Source organism: Mytilus trossulus, chromosome 6 (assembly GCF_036588685.1).
Source record: "Mytilus trossulus isolate FHL-02 chromosome 6, PNRI_Mtr1.1.1.hap1, whole genome shotgun sequence".
NCBI lineage: Eukaryota > Metazoa > Mollusca > Bivalvia > Mytilida > Mytilidae > Mytilus > Mytilus trossulus.
In genome coordinates, this window is record NC_086378.1 from 46724619 (window position 1) to 46745401 (window position 20783).

The window sequence follows — 20783 nt, forward strand, 5'->3', positions numbered from 1 at the left end:
TTTTTCGTTTGAATACTTTTTTTGGGGGGAAGGGGACTAAGTTACATAAACCAAATCTAAATCTCTTTCCCGAGTACGTTATTCAAAATATCAGGTTTTTAAGTGCTAGGAAATTTGTAAAAAAAATACAAATAAAATGGTTATCCGTGGTAGAAAATACAAAAAAAATGTGTCAATCAAGGTCAATATAAAGACAAATAGGTGTGACAGCAGGCTATTATAACATGAGTCTTTCTTCTAATTGCTATGTTCTTTACGCAGAAACAGCAAATTTATACTGTAAGAGTTACCATGATTTTATTTGATCAGATAGGGGATTGTATATTTACGACTTAAACCCACTACATACGCTTGAGACCGGTACAGCTGAACAAGGTCAAAATGAACTGTTGTTGATTGACTTTTAAATTGGAAAGATATATCTAACATGTATAAGCTGTACGTTCATGAAATTGTTAATGGTAGATTTGTTGTCTTTTTCTGAATTATTTTTTTACCACATTATTCAATTCACCAAAAATATCTTGGGTATATATATACACTTAAATTTAAAGATTAACTATCACAAAAAAGATGTCGTTATGTGTATTTAGAATTTGAAGAACAAAAATCCTTCTTAAATCAGTGGTAGATAATTTATCGACTTTAATATCTCAATTTGTGTTTTTTTTCACATCAAAATAAGGCCTGTGATCCCATATACTAATTTCATATTTCATTTTAGTATTAATGAAAAGCAATTCTCTCGATCATTAGATGTTAGCAAATTCTATCTTTTAATGATTCCCCATAACGGACAATGCGTTTTCTTTATATAGCCAATATTAAATCACCACGATATTGTGCATTTCAATGTATTTCAGTGAAAAATCAAGGTCCATTGCCCCTTGTTAGCTCACCTGGCCCAGAGGGCCAAGTGAGCTTTTCCGATCACTTGGCGTCCGGCGTCCGGCGTCGGCGTCTGGCGTCGTCCGTCGTCCGTCGTCGTTAACTTTTACAAAAATCTTCTCCTCTGAAACTACTAAGCCAAATTAGATCAAACTTGGCCACAATCATCTTTGGGGCATCTAGTTTAACAAATGTGTCCGGCGACGTGGCCATTCAACCAAGATGGCCGCCATGGCTATAAATAGAACATAGGGGTAAAATGCAGTTTTTGGCTTATAACTCAAAAACCAAAGCATTTAGAGCAAATCTGACATGGGGTAAAATTCTTTATCAGGTCAAAATCTATCTGCCCTGAAATTCTCAGATAGATCGGACAACCTTATGTTGGGTTGCTGCAGCTGAATTAGTAATTTTAAGGAAATTTTGATGTTTTTGGTTATTATCTTGAATATTATTATAGATGGAGATAAACTGTAAACAGCAATTATGTTCAGCAAAGTAAGATTTACAAATAAGTCAAATGACAAAAATGGTCAATTGACCCCCTAAGGAGTTATTGTCCTTTAAAGTCAATTTTGAACAATTTTCCACTGAAACTACTGGGCTAAGTTCATCATAGATAGAGATAATTGTAAGTAGCAAGAATGTTCAGTAAAGTAAGATGTACAAACACATCACCATCATCAAAACACAATTTTGTTATGAATCCATCTGCGACCTTTGTCTAATATTCACATAGACCAAGGTGAGCGACACAGGCTCTTTAGAGCCTCTAGTTTGATACTGAATTTTGAAAGAACATTGATCCAAAAGTCTTTTGCAAATGTTTAAAAAAAATCTTACTTCAAACATTTAGACCCCCTGTTACCTTAATAAGATTTATATTAATAAATACTTAAGTAACACACGAAAATGCTACATTATCATGTTTTTAAAATATTAACAAAATTTCAATTTTTTTGATAATATTATTTAACTTGTATCAAAATTACAAACCGTTATTGATAAAGGGAAACTATTTATGAGTTGCATGAAACATGTGGAAAAGAAAGGATATATTCGGTGGTACAAACTTAAATGTGTTGATGACTGCATGCTGATGCGGAATGCACAATTGTTTTACGTACTGCGTAATTTGTATTTGTTACAAATAGATACTTCCTTTACTGTTCTTTCAAAACTGAAGCGTAAATTCAGTAAATAAATATACGTCATCTTGTACCGCCCATTTCGGGTTGAGCTTTCTGTTTACAACTGAAGTCCTGTGCTCTTCTGATTGGTAGATAACAAATATTTTTTGATAGATGAATCAAAGCTGGTTTTGATAAAAAAAAAATAATAATGCTAAATGTACTTAATATTTTTACTTCAGGGTTGAAAAGTAATGGGGATCAGTAAAGGAACTACGTTCGAATGTTCAGACTAAATTCTGTTTGTAAACAAGGTCGTATGAATACCCAGAATTGCCGCTTGGTATGATATATAAAAGCTTCTAATTCCTAAAGGTAAATCAGGTATAAATTTAATTCGAGACATAGATTAGCATCACAATAAATGGGAGATTTTTTACTGAATTTAAACCCTTGACTTATTACACTGTTGGATATAGTTTTTTACAACTTTTTTGTTCTGATTGCAATAAACAAATACTTATGTAATATACAATGATTGAAAAGACACAGCCCAACATATTTGGCATTCAGTGTATTGGATTGATAAAGTATCTAAATATACAAATTGTGGACCTAAATATCTCTTAATTATTTAAAAGATCTAAATATTATCATTGATAATCTGTTTGTTGTTGAAAATTTCTATTATTACAGTAACTGTAAAACGAACATATTTTAGACATAAGTACTTTTCTGAGTCAAAGTACAATGTAGCACTCATCCTGTTCAAATTTAAACCTTATCAAAAACACCCCATGGAAAAAGCAAGTATTCCTACCTGTACAGGAATATTTTTTACATGTTTTATGCGGAATTATCTAAAACCTAAAATGATACAATGTACATACTATTTACAACTAACAAACAGCATCCATTCACATGTCTATCTATCCGTGTTGTATATAACCCAGCATCAGACGTGTTGACTTCGATGATCGTAATGTTTATGACCTGAACATCCCTTGTCATTGTGTTAATTATGTATTTCTTCGTCATGCTATTTCTAACGATACTTCCGCCCGTGACGTCATAAATGGTGTATACATCTGAATTCGGAGAGTGTTTCTGAACACTGAAAAAATCGGTCAGGCTGGTCGTCCATGATAAGGAAACATTTTGGTTGGTTTTGGCAGTATAAGTAGTGTCTACAAATATAATTGCAATGGTAATATCCCAAACAGTTAAACAATATCGCCTGTACATCAATGAAACATACCTAATACAGTATAACACCTTTCAAAATGATGCATATGTTTTTTTATAAAAAGAAAATGAATAGTTTTCCTTATTAAACTTATGTACATATATTTTTTTTTCCTGAAGAACATTCTTTGATTTGTCCACATTTAGAAAAAGTTTACTTTTTTAGTTGCTTGCTTCCAGGAAGCATTTCACCGACATAATTTCCTTATGCAAAGTGACCTTAGCGTGAACCTTCTCGTAAAAATCCGATGATCGCAATACGCATAGATCTGTCACTGAAATACACTATTATTTGATTGTACATGTAAAACACGTGCTCACTATCCATTTTTTTGTTGTTGATTGTTTACTATAAGGAGAGAATCGGAAACTTCGGAGTCAAAAAACGGCATTTATTGTGCTACCATAGTTGTTAGATCATAACAGACAGAGAGCAAAAAATTGACGATTATACGATATATTTGCGTAAAAAATGATAAAATCGTGCACAGAAGACTAAGTTAAGGGTATATTTATGCATTGGTTAAAGAATGGGATAAATATTATTTTTCACCAGTCACTCGTTTCATATAACTTTAAAGTAGTTGACATTGGGATACTAAAAACACAAGTTTCACCGTTTTCCCGTTTGTATGGTTTTACACTTGTAATTTTTGGGGACCTTTATAGCTTGCTGTTCGGTCTGAGCCAATGTTCGGTCAACTGTTCCGTGTTAAAGGCCATACCTTGACCTATATATATATATATATATACAACTCGTCTAAACATCAACCCAACAATGTTAGATCTGTAAATTTGCATTCGCAAATTTTTGGTTCTTCCCTCGCCGGGATTCGAACCCATGCTACTGTGATATCGTGACACCAAATCGCCTGCACTGCAGCCGTCCCGCTAGACCACACGACCACCTGGGCTCTCATAAAAAGAGCTTTCGGTGGCCATATGTTACCTTTCCACGTCAGTTTTAATCTAGCGGCGTACTACAGTACATGATATATAAGGCATGAAGATGTTATTGTTACAGATCAGCTAAATTATCTATAGTAAAGGATCCTACAAATTAATGTAAGATACAGTCACAGAAAATAATTATATTCATAAGTACGTCTGAGTCAGTGACAACCCTACAACAGATGTATCCATCGGATCGCCATCAATGATGGTGATACATGGCTGTGTACATAATGTATATACAACTCGTCTAAACATCAACCCAACAATGTTAGATCTGTAAATTTGCATTCGCAAATTTTTGGTTCTTCCCTCGCCGGGATTCGAACCCATGCTACTGTGATATCGTGACACCAAATCGCCTGCACTGCAGCCGTCCCGCTAGACCACACGACCACCTGGGCTCTCATAAAAAGAGCTTTCGGTGGCCATATGTTACCTTTCCACGTCAGTTTTAATCTAGCGGCGTACTACAGTACATGATATATAAGGCATGAAGATGTTATTGTTACAGATCAGCTAAATTATCTATAGTAAAGGATCCTACAAATTAATGTAAGATACAGTCACAGAAAATAATTATATTCATAAGTACGTCTGAGTCAGTGACAACCCTACAACAGATGTATCCATCGGATCGCCATCAATGATGGTGATACATGGCTGTGTACATAATGTATATACAACTCGTCTAAACATCAACCCAACAATGTTAGATCTGTAAATTTGCATTCGCAAATTTTTGGTTCTTCCCTCGCCGGGATTCGAACCCATGCTACTGTGATATCGTGACACCAAATCGCCTGCACTGCAGCCGTCCCGCTAGACCACACGACCACCTGGGCTCTCATAAAAAGAGCTTTCGGTGGCCATATGTTAAGGTAACGTGTTACCTTTCCACGTTACCTTAACATATGGCCACCGAAAGCTCTTTTTATGAGAGCCCAGGTGGTCGTGTGGTCTAGCGGGACGGCTGCAGTGCAGGCGATTTGGTGTCACGATATCACAGTAGCATGGGTTCGAATCCCGGCGAGGGAAGAACCAAAAATTTGCGAATGCAAATTTACAGATCTAACATTGTTGGGTTGATGTTTAGACGAGTTGTATATACATTATGTACACAGCCATGTATCACCATCATTGATGGCGATCCGATGGATACATCTGTTGTAGGGTTGTCACTGACTCAGACGTACTTATGAATATAATTATTTTCTGTGACTGTATCTTACATTAATTTGTAGGATCCTTTACTATAGATAATTTAGCTGATCTGTAACAATAACATCTTCATGCCTTATATATCATGTACTGTAGTACGCCGCTAGATTAAAACTGACGTGGAAAGGTAACATATGGCCACCGAAAGCTCTTTTTATGAGAGCCCAGGTGGTCGTGTGGTCTAGCGGGACGGCTGCAGTGCAGGCGATTTGGTGTCACGATATCACAGTAGCATGGGTTCGAATCCCGGCGAGGGAAGAACCAAAAATTTGCGAATGCAAATTTACAGATCTAACATTGTTGGGTTGATGTTTAGACGAGTTGTATATATATATATATATATATATATATATATATAATGGTTTACTTTTATAAAATTTAACTTGGATGGAGAGTTGTCTCATAGGCATGCACTCATACCACATCTTCCTTTATCGATCAAATAAGGTTTTATTGTGACATTTTCGTAGAAACCCATGCAACGCATCGATATGCGATACTAAGGGGACGACGATTTGATATTCTGGGTTGAGGGAGGGGCAGGAATTTTTTTTTTATTAGTTATTTATTTCTGTAAACTGAGAGGAAAGGTTACCTACTTTCTCCACTATTTTCATTAAAGCAAGGGACTGATTATTTATTTTCAAAAATAAAATTATAATATTCGAAAACATTCAATTTTAAAATTATTTGTTTATAATAAATATAACATGTATATAGTCAAGTTATTATGTACCATTTAATCAGAATTAATCATCATCCTCTGCAGAAATTGATCTTCAATATTCTCAACTGAACATACATAACTTCTTCTTTTTATACACAATATTACAGCAGATTCCAACGAGTATAAAGCTGCAGGTAGATTTTTTGGTTAGCTTCCTTGAGTGCTCAACCATGAAATCATTATTAGGTAAGGTACACAAGCCTTTGGGTGGAGTCAAAAGTTAAACAGAGAACCAATCAGAACCAGTGACAGAATATAAACATTGTAAAACTAGTTTCACAAGTTAGTTTATAATAATTTTCAATTTCAATTTCAAATTTATTGATAATTATAATCTTATTCACAAGCATGTTATTGGTGTGTTTGATTTGCTAATTATATTTCAATCAATTACTCAGTTCATTTATAAATTCAGTTATGTGATAAAGATACAATGGTACAATCACGGCGTAAATGTCAGATTCTAATTTATTATACTTCGCGTTTAAATGACATATTTTGATTGGCTAAGACGAGGGTGTCAATTTACTCTATCACATGGCTGAGCGGGTGACAATTTTGTTTAATGTTACCCTCTCGTCTAAACTAATCAGAAATCGATAATTCAAAGAACAATGAATTGAATTTACATCAAGGAATTAAATACAATGCTTAATTAGGTTCTACGTTTTGACTCAGATTTTATTGTCGATTATTAAAATAAATAAAATAAAATATCTTGCTTGACTTTTGTTTTGTTTTTTCTAATGCCCGTAACGTTGTTATGAATGTGACGTCATAGAAAATACTTTTAAAATAAAAGTAATCTGTGAAAGCCAAAAATGATAGGACATTCAGTATAATAAATTAAATAACACATAGCTGAGAGGGTGATAGAACAGATTGGAACCCCTCGAAAAGCCATTGTCAACCTTGGCTTCGCCGCGGTTGACAATGTTTTCTCGGGGTACCAATCTACTCTATCACCCTCTCAGCTATGTGTTATTTATATAATGACGTCCTTATAACGCTTTGTAAACAAACTCGTGTTCTAATGAGCATAACAAATATGTTTGACACATGCGCACATACTTACTGTGTATATCAACGTAATTTCCATCGTTATACTATAAAATGTATACATTGAAGCAGCTAGCATAAACTTTTATTATATATTTTTATAAAACAACATGTATTTACTCTGCTCGTGGCTTTTAAACTTATCAAATTTGAATTGTAATGCAAACAGGAAAAGCCAAACGTTTTTACAGTATGTTCTTACGCTTCAACCTATAAAAATACTACATTTGTCCTATTAGAATCGAAATAATTCCTCCATGTTATGCTCTATGACATGTCATGCTCTATGCTCATTTTAACATGGGTAGGCATTATATTTAACCACATTTTACACCTCGCTAACGCTAAAAATACTACATTTGTCCTATTAGAATCGAAATAATTCCTCCATGTCATGCTCTATGCTCATTTTAACATGGGTAGGCATTATATTGAACCACATTTTACACCTCGCTAACGCTCAGTGTAAAATATCGACAAATATAATGCCTACCCATGTTAAAATGAGCATAGAGCATGACATGAAGGAATTATTTCTTAATTTATGACCCCTTCTGTAGCCTTTGAATTACGAAATTTTCAAATAGTATAAAAAAGCAAAGGTAACGACAAATACAGTAGGGCCATTTTGTACATATACAAAGTGGAAACTTCGAGAAAGCATTATTATTTATAGTTTCATTGCATTTAAAAGTAAAACGGGATTTTGTGGCAAATAAACCAATATTTTTGTAGAAAATCCACAGATATTTTTGTTATACAATTTTAAGCCTGGAATTACTCACTTGATTTTCTTTGATGTGCTAGCGTTTATTTTTTGCACGAAGTCCTAAACAACCTTTAAATTAAAAAAAAGTCACGAAAGTCGAGCACACCCTACTGCTAAAAACTTGTTTTAAAGTAATCATTGCTAATATAAAAAAAGAAGATGTGGTATGATTGCCAATGAGACAACTATCCACAAAAGACCAAAATGACACAAACATTAACAACTATAGGTCACCGTACGGCCTTCAACAATGAGCAAAGCCCATACCGCGTAGTCAGCTATAAAAGGCCCCGATAAGACAATGTAAAACAATTCAAATGAGAAAACTAACGGCCTTATTTATGTAAAAAAATGAACGAACACTGCTTGCAATATCCTCCATATATCAATTACCAAATTGCCAACTATGAGAGTACAAGGGGAAATGCTGTGGATTTTCTATAAAAGTTCTATTGCTTTAAGGTCAAGTAACAGTAAATGGGCTATGTCTTAGATTTCAGTAAAATTTGGCATGCAGCTCTGGCTCGATGAACTTCAACTGAAAATCGAAATAATAATGCATTTATCTCAATTATCATTTGAAATATTACTGATTGAATTCTTACAAAATGGGTGAACATTTGTATAGAAAGCACATAAAATCGGCGAAAACCCTTCTAAAAATTGTCTTTAAATCGCCAAATCTCTTATTCTACTCCATAGATTTTTCGTAAAAAAACTATATGTTGTTGATACATAGATTTCCGTTATAATGATGCAAAATAAAGATAGGGTCACCGACTTCGATTTTACGGTATAGATCATTCAAAGTTGCGTTCTTTGTGAAAAAATCCAACAAAACGTCGAAATAATCGTAACGTTATCGCGCTGCGGGCCGTAAAACGTTGAATTTTGACGCTTTTCCCTACCAAAAAGGTAACAAGTTGATTATTAGACAAAAAACGAAGTCGGTGACCCTATGATTATTTTGTATCATTAAAACAGAAATGTATGTGTCAACAATATATAGTTTTTCAAGAAAAATCTATGGAGTAGAAATAGAGATTTGGCGATTTAAAGACAAATTTTAGAAGGTTTTTCGCCGATTTTATGTGCTTTCTATACAAATGTTCACCTATATAGAGAGAAATCAATCTGCAGCTTTTCAGAAAATAAAAGAGATAAATGTATTATTTTTTCGATTTTTAGTAGTAGTTCAACGAGACAAGGTTGTAAGCAATTTTTTAGGAAAATCTACGACATAGCCCATTTACTGTTCCTTGACCTTAACATTGAATCAACACAAGCCTAGGGTACATCCTGCTTGAACAAAATATAAAACGTAACTCCGCTTCTTATTTATTGTAATACAAAGATTTTTTTAATTCAATCGAAGACTATATAGGAAATGAAATTCAATTTGCAAAGTTGTTTAGGTAAATCTGTTTGTATGAAAAATACATATTATAAATAGGCCATTGATATGAGTGTTTTCATTGGATGATGAATTGGTGCTATGCTCCTCCCATTGACCAATTTTAAGATAATAAATCATTTCATGGTTGAGCTAGCAAAGAAACTAACCAAAGAATCTACCTGTAGCTTCATACTTGTTGGAATCTGCTTTAAAGTTTGGTTGTATCTAGCCTTTTTTTTTAAATATTAGGAAACGTGTATTGCCGAGCGGAGCGAGTCCAATTTTTTTTAAGGTTTTTTTTTTTTTTTTTTATAAAAAATAATATCTTTATTGCACGTGTCTTTGCTGTTGTTACGAATTACTCGACCTACAGCAGTTGGCCCTGTAAATTAGTCACTGGATAACCAGGGAATTTATTTAGTGAATTCATATTTATAGATAGTTTGTTAGTTTTAGAGTTCATGGTTATTACATACATTTTACAAACTATATTGTTTCATGATTACGGAAAGCGTACAGTTTTGTCCGGTTTTGTTTCTAAAGATTAAAACTTTATGATCATTGACCTGTAACCTTATTGATGAAGACCGTTGAAGCTGGTTGATCAATTGTCCGGATTAATTTATACGTTTTATTAATACTCACGAACAACTTAAACTTAAGTTAAAAATTATATGTGGTAAGTTTAAGGGTTTTTTACCCATTGAGGTTGCATTTCGTTAAATATTGACAATGCAATTTCCTATAGGAACTCCTTTTACGGCTACAACTATGCCACTTTTACTATGAAGTTTTGAAAAACATCTTTTTCTAGAATTGAAAGTTAATATGCATCACATTTTTTTTCAAAGGTCAAAATATAGGGCTGTGCGGGATATTTTCAACGTTTATATGCTCTGAACTTCTCAGAGTTCAAACTAACAATAATGTTCTTAACTACCCCTACCCGTCAAATGAAAGGTTACCACAAATTTTAATGTAAACAATATGCACATGTTTATTTACTGGTAACATTCCCAAGTTATGTCTCTGTGAGATGGAACACAGAGAGCATAACTGGGAACCAGTATGTAAACAAAGTAAATTTTCTAGGAATATTCAAGATATCCCCAAAAGAGGCGTGTTTTGAGAAAATTTAAAGCTGTATTTACAAAGTGCAACCTATACAGACATTTATTCAAATAGAAAACTGTCTAAAATCAGTTATTCTCGCATTACTACTCATTATAAGAATTATAGTCTTTTAAAAACAAATCACTGTGTATACTCAAAAATTTTCTTTACTATACATTTTATACCCCCTCCCCTGTTTCAATTGTTTAAAGAATTTGAAAACAAGACTTTAATTATTGCCAGCTTACCCTATTTGCATATTTTTGATAAAAAATGCCTAGATTCTGTTTAAAACTGTTTTATTTAACATATTGAAAGCATATCAGAATACTATAAATGTAATGTTTAGCAGTCAATAATTACAACATTCAAGATTATATAAAGTATTCAATCTAGCCTCTGTCTCCAGTCCACATCTTACTCAATACTGTATGCCTATTTGTCAATTAAGGAACATATTTTCTGCCTCAATTGGTCAATTTAGAATTCTTGTCACAACAGTATCATCTGTAACCATATATCTGACACAATTTAGCTAATATATATACTAGAAGTGTTCAAACAAAGCCATATTTGCAATAGTTGTATGTATGCAGATACCAGTCTGAGATATAAATTCACTTAAAATGTTGTAGAGATGACTGCTAACATCTGATTTTTGCATACATTTGTAACTTCCAAGCATAGTTATTGTTTTCTATATCAAGAACTTTATAATCATAAAATCATAGCATTTACAAGTTATTTTTTTTTGTTTTATAACACTGGACACTTTTAATTTGCAAAACACTCATTTGCAAATCCGCCGCCGCCTCAAACAAGAGCTACAATATCATGTATATAACCAAAATGTGCAGAATTACATGGGATTCAATAATTTCATTGGTTTTCTACAGTTACTTTCATATTTATTTTGCAATTTGAATTATAAAAACATGGGATTTTCAATATCCCATGGGACAGGGCAAAATCCCATGGGATTTACCATTATCCCATGGGATTTTGGTTAAATCCCATGGGATTTTTTTTTGTCCCATGGGATTATTGTAGTCCCATGGGATATTTTTTATCCCATGGGACAAAAAAAAATCCCATGGGATTTTTATTATCCCATGGGATTTTTAATATCCCATGGGACAAATTAAAATCCTATGGGATTTTAATTGTAAATATATAGATATAAATAAACAGTAATGTGTATGTTACAATGTATTCTATTTGGTAGTAAATTATTATAAGATGAATCTTTTTAATTGAATATCTTTTTTTCTTGGGAAATGTTAAATTAGCATATTGTTCTTTAACTGTTCAAAACTAAACTTTTAGCAGATAATGTAAGTATCAATATATGTTTATTCATGAATTATAGAATACTTTCTTGAAACACAATTATTTGCCATTTGAAATCAATAAAAACTCTATTGTTAGGCTTAACATACATACTAGTAGCTATTTAAGTAAATCTATTTTTTTTCACAATATCTCTCAACACAAAACATTAATAGTTTCTTATCATCCAGCATTGTTTGATGGTATAGTCCACTTTTTGGACATTCGGCACAGAACTTTGACATTATTGTGGTTTCAATATTTTTTTGAATTTAAAAGAACTTCAAATCATTGACTGAGTGATGAAAATAATAACTGATCCAACTTTTGTCTTTGAATTTATTCTGGTCTTGTTTCTATGTTTTCTCCATTTATTCTAGGTGGTGAATTTCAATCCTTCTGAAAAAGAACCAATAAAATCTTAAGTAATGGATTATACAAAATTGTAAACCTACATGTAGCAATAATATGATTTTCAATAAAAATAGCTATGTGGTATGGATTTTACTGATTGTTAAAGGTTGTCCAGTGTCATCAGTTGCTAACGGCCTACATCCTTTGGTCTCTGATGGAGGGTTGTCAAATTAGCAATATACCACATCTTCCTATTCTAATATTCTTCTTTATAAGATTTGGGTATTTTCCCAAGTTATATACATAATATATATATATATACTGTAAATTCGGAATTAATGCGAGTTTTTTTTATTGTGAAAAATGCAACAGAGTTGTAGACACAATAATTTAAACTCGCATTATGAAATAATTTATATGGATTAAACAGGATTTTTCTCAAAATCGTAAAATTTAAAATCGCATTTAAGTCTAAAATGACAGAATCGCAATAATAAATGCACGCAATAATTTATGAATTTACAGTATAAAGATCAATGTTAAAACTTTAGACAACTATAATAACATTCCATTATTCACAAGAATTTGCAATATATTATAAAAAATTCAGACAACAGAAACAATATTTCTTTAAGCTTTTGAAGGTCAGTCAGATTTCAATTTGTGTTTTATTTCAATGAAAAAATACCTTGAACTCTTTGAACATATTGGAAATTATAACATTGATACAAAAAAAATATGTATGTTTTATCCTTATTTTTTGTGTTGTTGGCTTGCTGTCTCATTTTAATATACATTTAAACATACATCAATAATCTTCTTCTTTATTAAAAGTAAAAATGGGATATTTTTGATTTTGATATCCCAAAACATTATAGTTCTATCAAATAACTTATTACCAAGTTCAAAAACAACAATGTGTTTGATATTAATTTTAAGACATGTATAAATGTTCCAGACCATATCAGTATTCGGATCTTACTTTTACGGTCCAGAACTTACAGTCTCACCATATGTGTACAGTCAGACCATTTAAGTATACCTGTCTGGTACCAGCTCGACCAAACCTGTGTTTTTATTTTAACTGCAATTAAACTTTTTGTATTATTCTATTAAAGATTTCAGTTATGTTGATCTGTACTGTACATTTGTTTGTAATAAACTTGACCAACTTCTTAAAATTGGGCAGACTGTATGCGTACAGTCCAAATACTTGTATGTTCTGGAACATAAACATGATTAACAAGCATTTGGCAGGATGTCATGCTAAAATCCCATTATTATTAGTACTAAATTTTGAGTATATACATGTAAATCCACAAGTTACTTACTGAAATTCATGGTCACCAAAAACTTACAATTTAGAGGAAAGACTGGAAAGATGAATGCACTAACACTATCAAAACAGAGCATAAAACTTACCGAAAAACAAGATGTTTTACATTTATCCAGGAGCAGGATTATTGAAAAGTTGTTTTTTCTTTCTCTGCTGTCCATCATCATGATCATATAACCTTTGAATTCATTCATGCAAAATATGAAAATCTGCAAAGGTAAGACCTAGAACCTCAACTTATCCACATTTTGAATTTTGAACTGCATACTTGTCCTTTTCATCTTGCTGACAACCTAAACATAAAAAATGATAAAAACATAATCCTAGATTGACTAAATGTGTTTTTATTTTTGTTGGTACATGTACAAATAATTTCACAACTTTAAAACGAACACATCATCACCAAAGAGGAGGTCATACTAACCTCTGAAATATTTAAACAAACCGAAATTATTACTTGATTAAGATCTTGTAAATTAATGGCATAGATACTCTTATTTTTGAAAACTTGATGTCTATTGCATACTTATATTCCTTTGTACGAGAGTATGCATATTAAGATAGACTCCATGGACTTTAATGTAAGCATGATTAATTTTTCAGTCACTGACCATGCTGACAGTTTTTTAGCTCTATGTCTACATTTTGAGAGAATCTTGCAAAACTGTATATTCTGATATTCAGAACTTATTGTGAGGTTTTTATTAATACAACTGAAAGCTGTATTTCGTTTTCATTCCTGATACATATGTATGAGCTGAAGACCAGTGCCGAATTTTTCTCACTGCATTGAAGACCCATAGGTGACCTTCGGCCGTTGTCTGCTCTTTGATTGGGTTGTTGTCTCTTTGTCAAATTCCCAGTTTCCACTTCCCATTTTATATCATGTATGCTGATTTTTCTTAAATTACAATATTCAATCATGCAATTTTGTCCATTATTGAAAATACGATAAGCAAAAATAAATGGACAAAAAATTTAACATTTTTATATATGTAATGTAAAAGACTTTTTTTTAAATTCAAAACAGTTGCCTACACTGTTAATTTCCTTGTTTGATTTCATATTTTTAAAGCCTTTATAGCTAGCTAGATGGTATGCAGGGGCGGATCCAGACATTTTAAAAAGGGGGGGGGGTCCCAACCCAAGACAAAGGGGATGGTCCTATATTCATTTGATTTGTTTAATAGTCTCATACAAGAATATATATGGTTTGAGGGTGGTGATCAGGGATCCTGAAATTTTTTCACCTAACCACTGGATGACAGGGGATCTCAACCATTTAAAAGTTTCTCAAACATGTGGGGGTGGGGTGAACCCCATGGACTCTCCCTATATTTCCTTTGATTTGTTTTATTGTTCTATACAAGAATATATAAATATGGTTAAGGGGTGGTGATGTTGCCTGTTTACAAGTTTTCAAACTAGAGGGGGTGGGACTTCACTTTTATTTTATTTCATTATTAATTTTATTGTCCCCGACAAGAATATATATGATTTAGGGGTGGGGATCTGGATCGTTCACAAGATAATAGCACATTCTCAAATTGAACAGGGTGGGGTAACCCCCTAAGACCTCCTTTTAATTTCATTTGATTTGTTTTATCGTCCCATTCAAGAATATATATGGTTTAGGGCAATCTAATTGAAATTAAATCTCTCACTCGCTATTTTTTTTATTCTTGGTCGCTGCGTGGACCTTTTACAAGATAATAGCATATTCTCAAATTGAAAGGGGCCCCAATGCACAGATAGTTCACAGTATTTTCCCTTGATTTACACTATAAAAGAAAATACACTATACAGGTGTAATTTTTTTTTTAAAAGATAATACAACTGAAGACCACCATGACCACAGTGGTGGATCCAGAATTTTTCATAAGTGGGGCCCACTGACTGCCTAAGAGGGTCCTGCTCCTGCCATGACTCGGTGATTCCATATATAATCAACTAATTCTTTTCCCAAACAGGGGGCCCTGAACTCCTGATCCCCCCTTTATTTTCCTCATTTCAATCACCCTGATATAAATTTAGTTTTATCACTTACAGTAGGAATGGTGTGAATTCCCCAATAATTCTTATATACCATTAATATCAACATATTTCATTGTTGATAAATGAAAGGCAAAAGTTTTCTATGGGTAGAAATGGATAGTAGGAAGCTTTCAGATTCACACCATGCATGCCGGTGGCTGTGTTCAAAGTGCTGGGTTTTTATGACCCTCGTTGTTTGCGGACTAACTATTTAGGCCAGTGGTGGATTATAGTGTGCGTGCATAAATCTTCTATACCTTCTTAATCAATATATTCAAATACTGACGGCAAGTGTTGTAATGATGTATCAATGTCTTTTTGAAATGACCGTGCTATTTACATGTGGGATCGAGAATGCAGGGGAAGGAAACTTGTCAATTATGTTTATTTCTAAGCCAAAATAAAATGAGCCGCCGTAAAATTAACCTTGGGTAATAACAGTGCATGTAAGGCTCGTCTCGGAGAGGTGTCTTTTTTCTGTCTTCTTTTTTTAGTTATATTTTTAATAACTTACACTTTTTCAACATTAATCTCTTTCTTTCATTATACTTTATTCCTTTTTTTCTTTGTCCTTTGTTCTCTATTCTGTTAATTCACATCCATACCCTCTTAATATATGTAACGTTATGTGGACTTACTGTAGTTTATTTTTTAGTTCTGGCAGAGATATTAGATACAATAGGCTATATATGTCTCTGGTTCTGGTATTATGCGATAAGTCAATTTCTTTTTCATGCAGTGTCATGAAATATAATGGTTATATGCATATCAGCCAAGATTGTGCGAAACATTTAAAATAAACAATTCAACACTACATACACGTTATGTGAATTTAAATAAAAATCGACGAAGAACATAAATTTGGCAGCTAGTGCCCCTTAAACAGGTAAAGTTCAATTAACAAATTGTGATCTACTGGCATTCAACACCAAATTACTTACTTGCTGTATATTGATAAATGTGATTGTATATTGTCAATACCTCAACATCGAGAATACGTCATGTGAGGTGTTGGTCGCTACGTTTGATAAGGGGTCAACGGTTGCGGCTTCGAGACAGAGAAAAACATCCAGGTAAAAAGTGTAGAATTTAGTTTTTGAAAATTTGAGTTGTAAATTTTCCTAAAAAGTACTTAATTCCGTTCATCTAGTTGTAAATTTTCCTAAAAAAAAGTACTTATTTCCGTTCATCTATTATGGGTATAAACTAAACTGAACAAGAAAAGTATTAGTAAACAGACAGAAAGTCCGACGTTGAATTCATTATTTTACAATGAATTGTTTAAATATATGAGAGAATGTTTTACGAGAATTTTCTCTACAGATAAATGTATTTTAGGTTCAGGAAATGATTTATTCTTCGGGTACGTCTAAACAACCGCCAAGGACCTCCTGAGTGCACTCAGGACATACAAAGTGCACTCAGGACCCATTACCGTAATCATATCTGCACACATGATGGATGTTTATATTCGTTATACGCTTCTTATTTTAGAGTTAAATTTTGGTAGAAGTTGAAATCGCAGGGGCGGATCCAGACATTTTAAAGGGGGGGTCCTAACCCAGGACAAAAAAAGGGGGGGGGTTCAACTACATGTCCCCATTCAAATGCATTGATCGGTCAAAAAAGGGGGGGTTCTAACTCCCCGGAAAGCCCCTCCCCCCTCTGGATCCGCGCCTGAATCGAACTTAGATAGATATGTTAATTCTTATAAAATAATAAGGGGACGTGTCACTGATTACACAACTACTGAGCCATGAATTATCCAATCAACAAAATTGATTGGATTATCTTTATTGTTTTTTAGGAATTGTATTGTTTAGCTCAGTTTTACCTTTAACATGAATTTGCATATAGAAAAAATGAAATATATATCTCATTCGATGATTTTTCATGATGACGGGTAAATTAATTTGTTGTGTTATCCTTTATGCAGTCCTGGTGCTCTCTCTCTCTCTCTCTCTCTCTCTCTCTCTCTCTCTCTCTCTCTCTCTCTCTCTCTCTCTCTCTCTCTCTCTCTCTCTCAACGGAAATCTGTGCACGAAGACTTAGTCGTGGTTTGAACGGATTTCGTGTCAATAAACTGTCTTCGAAATAGTCTTTAATGTTTGTGTCATTTTGGTCTTTTGTGGATAGTTGTTTCATTAGCAATCATACCACATCTTCTTTTTTATAATTTATCGCTACTACAATCTAACTTACATATTTTTTAGAAATAATTATACCCAAAATATCATAATTTTCAAAAAACCGAGACGAAAACAACGGCGACAAGTTCATTTTCAGAATTTATTTCCGCATTGAAATTCGTTTCAGGCTTGTGAAACTGGACAAAACGACTTTAATTAGAGAAAAAAAAACTTAATAAAAACGGATTTCTTAAAATATTCGTACAACTCCAATCTAATTGAAATGTTGATCTCTGATTACGTTATACTGCATATGAGATCTAACAACTATCAATATGTAGTTTCACTTCTGAGGATTTCACACGTGACTTTTTAAACCAATTAGAATCAATCTTAACAAATCTTTGCAGTCCATTCGATACCTAAATGTATAATATGGCGTATCTATATCATGAGGATATGTCCAGAGAACATCGAAAGATAAAGCCCGACAGTTTGTTACTCGCTTCAAAAACAAAGTCGATAAATAAAGCAGTTTTGTAGACATTGACATCGAATTAACATTACAAAATAACATTCAATTGAGATGTTTCTCTAAGTGGGAAGCTTAAACAGACATGAATAATCTTAATTTGTTCCGCTCAGCCCCCCCCCCCCCCCCTTTTTTTTTCGATAAAACGAACCCGTGGCCAACTTTCAATCGCAGGGTTTTGTTACAATTTACCGAGTTTACGAACCTCGAAAAAAACATGGTTACATACTACAAATGAAAGGCAGGCATTGAGTTTGGAGGAAATTATTCCAAGGGGGGGGGGGGGGGTGTTTTTTCTCTCCAATTTCTTTAAGGGGTTTATATTTGTTTTTTTTCAAGAAGTATGACATTTGCTTGAATCCAAAATCAGGCAGTATCAACTGTTCAGGGTTTGCTCAGTGTGGCATTTATTATAGTATAGAATTAAGATGGGCAGTTCAATTGATGCATATGTTTTGTGGTGGAGATTGGAGTTTCTTAAGGGCAAATTATTGTTGCATGAAAAATGGGACACCAATATCACAGACTAGGGTGAAGATTAAGACACCATAAAGCACAACGACTTTAGGCGTGGTGATAAGTGTGGGCCATTTTCTGCATTAACCGAGTTGTCCAATTTTAAGATACCCTATTATATTAATTTGAAAGTATAAAAATTGTAAACTAAGTTTACAATTGTGTTCCAATAAATATGAACAATATATTTAACTAAAATATTTGCATGCAACAGAGCTCTATTCTGTCATTAACTTGCATACCAAAATGTGGCTTTCAAGCCACACTGAATTCTATATATTTGAAAAACCTAAAGTAACTTTACTTTAATTGAAACATTTTAAACAAGGCTAAAAGAATATATAAAGTTACAAGTACATTTTGTACCTGAAGCGGTGACTTTCGTCTTCCACCTTCCTGAGTGTATAATATGGACCAGTGACTATCTCGAAAAGTGCTTATATTAGTGTACATGTATATATGGTTAATTTTGATGTGCTTTGAGTTCATGCACAACTCATGCCATTTGAATATATATAAGGGAGCTACCATTTGATTTTTATGGGGGGGCTAGGATGAAAATTTTTGTCCTGCCTTTTTTTTTTTAGCTGTAATCGCTGTCCTGCCTTTTTAATTTTCACTCTGTTCGGTCCTGCCTTTTTTTTTTAGTTTATCCTGACTTTTTTTACCTAAATTGTCGTCCTGACTTTTTTTTATTGCAAGTGTCTCATCCTGCCTTTTTTTTTTACTCAAAACTCCTGTCCTGCCTATTTTTTTCAAATTTCATCCTAGCCCCCCCATAAAAATCAAATGGTAGCTCCCTAAATAAAATTTAAATAATAAAGAATTGCTTTAATTTACTATTGTACTAATTTAAATATTCAGTACGTAAAACCAGAGACATATAATACATATGTATTATATGTCTCTGGTAAAACCAAACATAATGTACAAAGCAATAAATTGTTTCAAAATATGCAGCGCAAAACTATTTGTCATCAATCGTCAAGAAACATGAATATGATATGAATGTGAAACATATAACACTGATAACACAAATAAAACAATATGTTCAATAATGAAACAAAATTGATACATGTATTCGGTGACACACACCCCTACCGGCAAAAAGTTCCGTCTCAAAACCAATATATCAAACCTATGACACTTTTGAAATTTGGGCAACCTAGATGTGCATGTGGTAAATGCCTCTATACCATATATAAAGCAATGACCAAAATTCAGGATACTTAATAGGATTCAAACAAATAACAACAACAAAAAATATTAAAAAGTCAAATGAAATAAAAAAAAAATTCCCTCATTACTATGAATTGTTGTTGACAAAAGATCAATCCAAATTCTTGCAAATCAAATGTAGGATGTACCTTATCCACTAATCAGTTGCACAAATATCTAAATTTCCCACTCTTACATATATATCATTTAAATAATAATAAAGAGTTAGGTCCGATCCATATTTGAATACTTTTTCAAAATATGCATATGGTCTGAATGTACACTTACAGTCTGCCAGATTATAAGACGTTGGTCAAGTTTATTCGATACATATACATGTATATCATTAAAAGTATAAACATCACAGTTCAACATAACCGAAATCTTAAATTAATATAAAAAGTTCAATTGTAATTGAAACAAAAAAATAATGTTATTTAAAAGTTAATCTCCTGTACAGTATATCACGGAAGAAAATGGACATAAATTATATAAAAATCTGTTCCAAAAAAACTAAAAACTATAATAAAATAGTGTTAAAAAGTAGGCAAAGAATGAAAAAGTTTTTGTAGATAGTCGTCTCATTGGCAATCATACCACATCTTCTTTTTTATATTTGTTATTGTGAGAAGAGTAACTCTGGATGTAGGGTTGCTGATATTATTATTAAGGATGCAATTCTATACAAACTATTATTTGGCATATTGTTAGGTTATGAGTGCAATAGAACTTTTGACATACAAAATTGAAAATGTAATTTGTAAAACAAAAGGAATTTCATTGCATGCTGCTGCAAAACAAGCATGGGTGCAAATGCAAAGGAACAGGCATGAACA

The 20783-nt window shown here is 32.8% G+C and overlaps 1 protein-coding gene and 1 long non-coding RNA gene across 2 annotated transcripts in view; both read right to left on the minus strand.

Moving 5' to 3' along the window:
• Nucleotides 1-20783, minus strand: part of LOC134723456 (uncharacterized) — a 78883-nt gene that overhangs the window by 24949 nt on the left and 33151 nt on the right. Inside the window, exon 2 of the mRNA XM_063587066.1 lies at nt 2909-3205. The gene's annotated coding sequence lies outside the window, so the exon portion shown is untranslated. The remainder of the gene's footprint in view (nt 1-2908; nt 3206-20783) is intronic.
• Nucleotides 11950-16034, minus strand: LOC134723454 (uncharacterized). The gene is made up of 3 exons (XR_010108073.1): nt 15810-16034; nt 13605-13811; nt 11950-12227 (listed from the first exon to the last, which is right to left on the minus strand). It is a non-coding gene; the product is annotated as an uncharacterized LOC134723454 (long non-coding RNA).